A 9,886-nucleotide genomic window follows, 5' to 3' on the forward strand; every position below is an offset into this window, starting at 1 on the left:
AAGACCCGATTTACCTGTTTCGAACCAGTTGACTCAAATTTTGTAACAGTTAGCCTTCTATTTTTTTTTTCTTTTGAAAGGTTCTATCTCAGTCCATCAACTATTAAAATAAATATACATGTGTATGTTTTATATTATATGTCATAATGTATGTCATATAGTTTTAAAACCCACCATAAGTTATGCATTTATATTCATGCATCATTTTATATTATAAGTTTTATAATATATGAATATGCATGATTTAAATTACACAAAGCATGCTCATCCATCATATAGTATAAATGTTATAGTATATGTATGCATGCATTATAGCATATCCATGCATCATTTATATTATAAGTGTTATAAAATATGGTTGAATGGATGTATGGATTATATGCTATAGCATGATTCATTACTTAGTTATATAATTGTTATATATTATTAATGAATGAATATTCATGAAGCATGACATTACCTTAGGTTAATTTATAAACGTTATAATTAACTAAAGTATGTATAGCACACAATGGTTGGTTTTTAATTATTTCATTTATTTATAATTGTTATCATTAAATGAAATTAGAATTAAAATCAATAATAAAGAGTTGCATGCAAACTTTAGGCTATAATTTTTTTTTTTTAATTTTTTAAAAACAAGATTGAGATAGACCTAAGATTACATTTCTAATAAGATTAGAAATCTAAGTTTAATCTTTTAATCAGTTTAGTAGGATTAGATTCTTAATCAAATATTAAATATATAACAAACGTATCTATAAAGGACAAAACCTTTTGTCTAAGGCGGGTTCTGGCTAGGCTAGGGTACTTAAGTCGATGGAAAAGTCGCACCCCTACCTAAGAACCTACTTGAAAAGGTGAATTAGATAGATTTGTTACATACATGGAAGTTTGATTAAAGTCTATTAAAGAGTTTAATGAGATTTCAATCAAAATTATTTAATCATTAAAGACAAGAATTATTTTTTAGTAAATTAAACAAACACTTAGGTAAAATAAATAGCCGGATTTTCCTAAGTTAATTGATCCTAGGTAGAACACTAAGTGGGAGGAAGAAAAGGGTATATGATACTTCATTTTTGCCTCTACATGTTTCTCCCTAAAAGTTCACATCGTGAGATCTACTCTCGACCTCGAGGCACCATGGATGTCCCCCTACGGGTGGCAATTGTGTAGGTCAATATCAAGGTGAATGGAGAGAGTGTTTATAGTAAGTGGGAGCGAGACGTTTGATAGCACATCCTTCGATCTCTCTCATTAGGTTAAATAAAGTTTCATGCATCGCCTCAAGACATCGTGGGTGTCCCCCTAAATGATGGTTGTATTGCATGACGCTTTATTTGATCTCCATAAATGGATAGGGTTGCTTTAGTTTCATGTCTCAATCGACTTTTTCCTACAGTTGGCTCATTGGGGCGGAACCCTAAAACCTAAAATGAGGGGTTACGCTTACACAGAATTGTCAAGGATGTTAACAAATTCTAGACTGAACAATGGTGACTATTAGTTACAGTGACAAGAAGTCGTTTCTAACTAATGGTTGAGAATGTCTCATTTCCATGAAGGGGCACTTGATCACCCTACGGTGACTTTTGTCCTGCCTCATGGAATTATCATTGCAAAATATATGTCATTTAGGGTACACTAGACTGTTTTGTTAAAAAATTATTGGTTTTCTTAAAGTGGTTAAATGCAAGTAGACTAAAATAGTTTGTTCTTTTTTAGCAATTTCATTATAATGGCTACCACTACTTTAAGTTTATTAGCCGCCAATAAGTTAACGGGAGAAAAATACGCTACTTGGAAAAACATAATCAATACTATTAAGATCATCGACGACCTTTGATTTGTCCTGATGCAGGATTGTTATCCTATTCCACCTGTCAATGCTCCTCGAAATGTTCGGGAAGCATATAAGCATTGGACAAGGGCAAACGAAAAGGCCCGAGCGTATATCTTGGAAAGCCTTAATAAAGTCTTGGCCAAGAAGCATGAGCCCATGCTCACGGCTCATGAGATCATGGAGTCCCTGATGGGAATGTTTGGACAACCGTTTGCACAGCTCAGGCATGACGCTCTCAAGTACATCTTCTATGCCCGTATGCAAGAGGGGCATCTGTTCGAGAATACATTCTCAACATGATGATCTACTTCAACGTGGCAAAGATGAACGGGTCAAGCATTCATCAGACCGGCCAGGTTAGCATAATACAAAAAACTTTACCTGAAAGTTTTCCGCATTTCTGTAGCAATGTTGTTTTGAATAGGATTGACTACAACCTGGCTACCCTGCTCAACGATCTACAAACTTTAAATCCTTGTTAAAAAGCAAGGAGAAGAAGGGTGAAGCAAATGTTGCTTCATTTTCTAAAAAGTTCCACAAAGGTTCAGCCTCTGGAAAGAAGTATGTACCTTCTTCCTCTAGCACCAAAAAGTGGAAGAAGAAGGATGGAAAGGGGAAGGTTGCTAACCCAGTAGTTGTTGCAAATAGGGGTAGACAACCCGTCAAGGCTGACAAAGGAAAATGTTTCAATTGTAACTAAGATGGGCACTGGAAAAGGAACTGTCCCAAATATTTGGCAGAAAATAAGAAGGTCAAACAAGGTAAATATGATTTACTTGTATTGAAAACTTGTGTTAGTGGAGAATGAAATTTTTGCCTAGATTATTGACTCTGGGGCCACTAACCATGTTTATTCTTCATATTAGGGAATTAGTTCCTGGCGGTAACTAGATGCTGGTGAAATGACAATGCGAGTTGGAACCGGACACGTCGTTTCAGCGGTGGCAGTGGGAGGTCTCCGGTTGACTTTACAGAACAAATTTCTTGTTTTGAAAGATGTATTTGTAATTCCTGAATTAAAAAGAAACTTAGTTCTGTAAAGTACTTATTAGAATAATGTTATCATATCAAATTTTCTTTTAATAAAGTGTTTATTACAAATAATGGTGTTGATATTCATTCTGCAAAACTGAAAATAATTTGTATGTGCTAAGGTTGTTAGAAACAAATGCCCTCTATAACACATAGATGTTTAAAACTGTTGTAACTCAACATAAAAGACTTAAAATTTCTCCTAAGGAAAATGTCCAACTTTGGCACCTAAAACTAGAACATATCTATCTAAATAGGATTAGGAGATTGGTGAAGAATGGACATCTAAGTGAGTCGGAAGAAAATTCTTTACCTGTGTGTGAGTCATACCTTGAAGACAAGATGACTAAGAGACCTTTTACTGGAAATGTCATAGGGCCAAAAAATCTTTAGAGCTAATACATTCAGACCTTTGTGGTTCGATAAATATAAAAGCTAAGGAAGGTTATGAATACTTTATCACTTTTACTGATGATTATTCAAGATACAAGTATGTTTATTTAATGCAACATAAGTCTGAATCTTTTGAAAAGTTAAAAGAATTAAAGGCTGAAGTTGAGAATGCATTAAATAGAACGATTAAAATATTTCGATCTGATCAAGGTGGAGAATTTATGGATTTAACATTCCAGAAATATATGTTTGATCATGGAATTATATCCTAACCCTCAACACCTGGTACACTCAGCAAAATGGTGTATCAAAAAGGAGAAATCAAACCCTGTTGAACATGGTTCGGTCTATGATGAGTTACGCTTCCTTACCTGATTTGTTACAGCATACATCTTGAACTGCGTTCCCTCCAAGAGTGTCGTCAGAACACCTTTGGAATTATGGAATGGTCGTAAAGCTAGTTTATGTTATTTCAAAATCTAGGGTTGCCCAGCACATGTGCTTGAGGCTAATCCTAAAAAATTGAAATCACGTTCAAGGTTGTGCCTATTTGTAGGCTACTCAAAAGGAACGAAAGGTGGTTATTTCTTTGATCCTAAAAACAACAAAGTATTTGTATCGACAAATGCTTTCTTGAGGAAGATCACATAAGGAAGCATAAACCCAAAAGTAAGATTTTGTTGAATGAGATTTCCAAAGAAACTACTGAATCTTCAACAAGAGTTCTTGAAGAACTTAGTACCTTTATAAGAGTTGTTGAAGTAGGTTCATCTAGTAGGTTAAATCCACCTCAAGTGTTGAGGGAGCCTCGACGTAGTGGGAGGGTTGCAAACCCATCTATTCGCTTATGGATTTAACTGAAATCCTGACTATGGTAGCTGATGGCAAAATTGAGGAACCATGTCTTACAAGAAGGCAATGGAAGATATTGGCAGAGATGAATGGATCAAAGACATGGATCTCGAAATGGAGTCTATGTATTTCAATTCCGTATAGGATCTTGTAGAATAACCTAATGAGATTAAACCTATAGGTTGTAAATAGATCTACAAGAGGAAACGAGATGTGATGGAAAGGTGCAAACCTTCAAGGGTAGACTTGTGGCAAAGGGTTATACCTAAATTGAAGGAGTTGACTATGAGGATACTTTCTCACCTATTGCCATGTTTAAGTCTATCTGAACCCTCTTATTTGTTGTCTCATATTATGACTATGAGATATGCCAAATAGATGTCAAGACTACATTTTTAAATGGCAATCTTGAGAAGACCATTTACATGGTGCAGTCCGAGGGATTCATAACCCAAGGTCAAGAGCAAAACGTTTTCAAGCTTAATCGGTCCATTTATGGACTGAAACAAGCTTCTCGATCTTGGAACATAAGGTTTGATATTGCGATCAAATCTTATGGCTTTAATCAAAACGTTGATGAGCCTTATGTATACAAGAAGATCACCAACATTTCAGTAGTTTTTCTGGTGTTGTATGTAAATGATATCCTACTCATTGGGAATGATGTAGGTTTGCTGACTATAGTTAATAACTGGCCGGCAACCCAATTCCAAATGAAATATTTGGGAGAAGCTCAGTTTGTTTTGGGTATTCAGATCTTACGAGATCGAAAGAACAAAATGCTAGCTGTGTCTCAGGCATCATAGATTGACAAGATGCTTGTCAAATATTCGATGCAGAACTTTAAGAGGACTTATTGCCTTTCAGGCATGGAGTTATATTATCTAAGGAACAATGTCCTAAGACACCTTAAGAGGTTGAGAAGATGAGACAGATTCCCTGTGCATCTGTTGTAGGCAACTTGATGTATGCGATGTTATGTACTAAACTTGACATCAACTATGTAGTAAGGATAGTCAGTAGATATCAATCTAATCTAGGATTAGATTACTGGACAGCCGTTCAAAAACATCCTCAAGTATCTACGGAGAAAAATGGACTACATGCTTGTATATGGTTCTAAGGATTTGATCTTTATGGGATACACAGACTCTGATTTTCAAACTGATAAGGATTCTAGGAAATCCACATCAAGATCAATGTTTACTCTTAATGGAGAGGCAATAGTATGGCGAAGCACCAAGCAATGGTGCATCGTTGACTCTACCATGGAGGCTGAGTATGTAGCGACTTGTGAAGTTGTTAAGGAAGTTGTTTAGCTTAGGAAATTCATGACTGATCTAGAAGTTGTTCCAGACATGTCAAAGCCCATCACACTTTATTGTGATAATGGTGGTGTTATAGCTAATTCTCGAGAGCTTAGGAGCCACAAGCATCGTAAGCATATAAAGCGAAAGCATCATCTCATTCAAGAGATTGTACATCAAGGGGACGTGATTGTCACGCAGATAGCTTCAGAGCACAACGTTGTTGATCCGTTTACAAAGGCCCTCACGGCTACGGTGTTTGAAGGTCACCTACAGAGTATGGGTATATGGGATAGACCACATCTATACTAGGGCAAGTTGGAGATATTGTAATGGCCGCGTGTTATGCCCTAGTTTATTATTTGTGTACTTTGTATTTTTATTATATTGCACACCCAACTAGCTTTAGGTCAAGTGGGAGATTATTGGGATTGATACCTTAAATCTCGTAGGGTCTTATAGTTTGTAAACATGGTTGAACAAACTCATTATGTATTTAATAAAATATTTGATATTTTATTCATTGTCTATAAAATATATGATATTTTAGTTGCATTAACCACAAACCAATAAACTAACATCCAAGGTTATCTTTGTAACTTAAACATGTATGTAGTGACATATAGGTGAATCATGTTTAAGTGATAACCTAAATGGTCTATAATAGATGGTTAAGTCTAGGTACCTTATCTTGGTGACACTATGAGTATGGCCCGCTTTATAGGTGTTACAATTGTTGTAGAGTACTACAAATGATCTGATCATGATCATTCATGTATAGACATGCGAGCAGAGATATTCTATACAAAGGAGTTTATATAAGACCGGACCACAAAATCTTTAGTCTCATTATATAACGCCATTCGTAATAGAGGCTTACATTTCACCAAGATGACCATAGGTAACATGACTTGAATACTAAGTGAGTTATGAACTCCTACCTATGAGAGCGGTCCTTTGATTTGTATGGGTGCGAATGGCCAAATCGTCGACTCAACAGGCCTACCATTTTGGGGATTCGTCTGATTGGGGAGCTAAGAACACAGTTACACGAGATGGAATTCACTCCTTCCCCGAGGTAGGGGTAAGTAGATAAATTGCTCCCCTAAGGGCTAATTCCAGGTCCTGAACAATATGGTGTCACACTCTCTCCTGACCCGAGAGGGGTTTAATCATAGTTGGACTATGATCTATTGTTCATTAGAGGGATCAGTGGTACTTAAGAAGTTAGATGTAACTACAGGTGCAAAATGGTAATTTGGCCTAGTTGTACTTACGAGCAATTTATGAAAGGTCATCGTACTGTTGATTGGTTATATCCAATGGACACAAAAATATATCTGTAGTGCGAAGAGTACAACTGTCGTTCTTTAGTGGAGTGTCTGACAGTTAACGGATGATGAATAATTAATTAAGCTCTTTAATTACATTATTCATCATCCGTTAACTGTCGAGCATGATGAATAATGTAATTAAAGAGTTTAATTAATTATTCATGTCCCGTTGAAGTTTCATGCTACAGGTCCATGTGGTCCCCTTGGTAACTCAATAGGATTTAGTTGAGAATCAGTTTTTGGATTAATTTGAATTGTTCAAATTAATAGAGAGGTTTAATTATATATGATATGAATAAATTGTTTCAATTATATATGATATAATTGTCATAATATATTTGATACATTATAGCTTAATGGAAGGAAATGATTATTTGAATGAGATTTAGATATAGTTTCTATGAACTAGATTCATAGTTGTTAAGTTTAATATAAATAAGATTAATATTAAATGTCATATAATAAAGAAAAAAAAATATAGTTTATATTATATGTGATACAATATTAAAACTATAGGTTATATGTTATATTTAACATATAATTTAATGTATAAATAATATGATAAGTTAGTTATCATATTTATATTTATATTATTATTATTATTTTAATAATAAAGAAAGTAGTTACAACTCCCTTCCCCATCTTTTCTCTCCACCCACATTAGTGGGTGTGGTTAATTTATGGCAAGTAGAAAAAAAAAATTCTTCTTCTTCTAAAAAAGGGATTGTTAAACAATCAAGATTGAGAAAAAGAAAAATATATAAGAGTTTTGTGTTTTGTCTTGAGTTTTGAAAGTTCTCAGTCTTCTCTCTCTTATACATTAAGTTTTCCCTCTTAACAAAAATAGTGAGAGCCTACCACTCTTAGATTCTCACCCTGAGAATACCAAGGTAATTTTGTGGTAGTGTCCGAGTTATGTTCGAGGTTATTCTTGAAGAAGGTCTTCAAGAAGTTCGTGATTTGTTCGAGGAAAAACACGAAGAAATGTCTTCAAATGTGAGGTTTCTTGAAACCGTTTCTTTTAAAGCATGTTATAATTTAGAATTAAGTGCATATCTTGTTGTTTGTTTACTGTAAACTTTGTATTCAATAAAAATGGAATTTGATCAATCCGCTTCTGCTCAAGGTTCTCCCTGTTAGAGTTCCTTCATATCTAAGAAGGGTTCTTTGATTTGTATGGGTGAGGGTGGCCAAATCTTGACTCAATAAGCCATTTTGGGGATTCGTCTAATTGGGGAACTGGGAAGATAACTACAAGATGGAATTCACTTCTTCTTTAATGTCGGGATAAGTAAATAAATTGCTCCTTTAAGGGTTAATTCCGGTGCTTGAACAATGTGGCGCCACACCCTCTCTTTGCCCAAAAGGGGTTTGGTCATGGTTGGAATAACTTATTATTCATTCGAGAGATCAGTGGTACTTAAAGAGTTATATGTAGCTATAGGGGCAAAACAGTAATTTTGATTCAACTGTACTTACGAGTAATTTCTGAAGGATCATCACACTGTTGACAGGTTATATCCAATGAACACATAAATATATATGTAATGCGAAGAGTGCAGCTGTCGATTTTTAGTGGAATGACCAGTAGTTAATACAAGTTAAATAATTTAATTAAAGGAGATTAATTAATTATTAAAGTACCATTGGAGCTTCAATCTACAGATCCATAAGATCCCCTCTATAGCTTTACTGCGATTATTGAGAATTAATTTTGGATTAATTTGAATGGTTCAAATTAATTGAGGGAATTAATTATGTATGATATATCTAATATAATGTATTTGATGTATTATAATATAAAGTTTATTCTTAGAGAAGATAAATATTTGAATATGATTCAAATATTAATTATATGGATTAGATTCATATAATAAAATTTAACATAAATTTGATTTATATTAAATATCGTAAATGATTAAGAGAATTCAAACTATAGATTATATTGTATTTGATACAATATAAATCTATAGGTTATGTGTTATATTCGATATAACATATAGTCGAATATATAATATATGATAAGTTGGTTATGATATATAAATAAAATTAATTAATTTAGGAGGGATTTATAACTCATTCCCCTTTTTTCTCTCATGATTGGTCGTGTGGAATAGGAGTTTTTACGATGGCCTCTTGGTCTGTTTCATAGAAGGTCTGTGAGAATTTTCCAACACGTTTCTCCCATAAAGAAAAATTCCTCTATTATAAAGTTCTTCTTTCCCTCTCTTCCAAAATTAAAAACACAGAGCCACGCACTCTTGTGATTCTTAACCCATAAAGAGAATACATGAGACTCTCTTATGGTGGTGTCCAAAGTTGGGTTGCAGTTTTTGTTCGAGTTTATTTGGAGAGTTCGTGACTAGTCAAGGAGGGAATTTGTTAAAATTTTGGCTTCAAGGGTAAGTTAATCCAAATTCTTAATTCTTCCTTGTAAAGCATGTTGTAAAATAGTCTCTGAGATATGCATAATTTATATTCTCTATATTTTTTAGTTTTCTGTAAAATTGGGAATTGGGAAGATACCGTTTCCACTACAGACCTCACGGTTTCTTAATTTTTCACTAAATATTTTTCTAGAACAAGTAAATCATATTTACCTTCTTTCTCTTTCTTTTTCTCAGCAAGTACTTGCAGCAATTTCATTTCCAGTAACCATCCACATTACAGTGGAAGCATTTGCCCTTATCAGCCTTAGCTTTGCCCATGCCTTTCTCAACAGTGGGAGTCTTCCCCTTCCCTCATTTCTTTTTCTGAATCTTTTTAGAACCAGAGGTCGAAGGAATAGACTTAATTCCAGAAGATGAACCCTTTTGGTTATTTTTGGAATAGGCAACATTTGCCTCTTCTTCTACTGGTCACTTACCATTCATAAGGGACTCAAAAGTTTGTAACTCGCTTAGAAGGGTAGTCAGCTTGTATTGTATTTTGTTCATAACCGCATTGCTGTGAAATTGAAGAAAACTCTTCGAAAGAGATTCTAAAATAAAGAGCACCTAACTCTACTCATCAATGATAGCATCATTAATTTCGACGACATTAAACTAGATCGTCAAGTCGAGAACATGTTCTCTCACTGATTGGCTTTCTTTCATGCGCACATTGTAAATGTACTTGAGGGC

Source organism: Benincasa hispida, chromosome 4, assembly GCF_027475165.1.
Source record: "Benincasa hispida cultivar pf3 chromosome 4, pf3_genome.v1.1, whole genome shotgun sequence".
Lineage (NCBI taxonomy): Eukaryota > Viridiplantae > Streptophyta > Magnoliopsida > Cucurbitales > Cucurbitaceae > Benincasa > Benincasa hispida.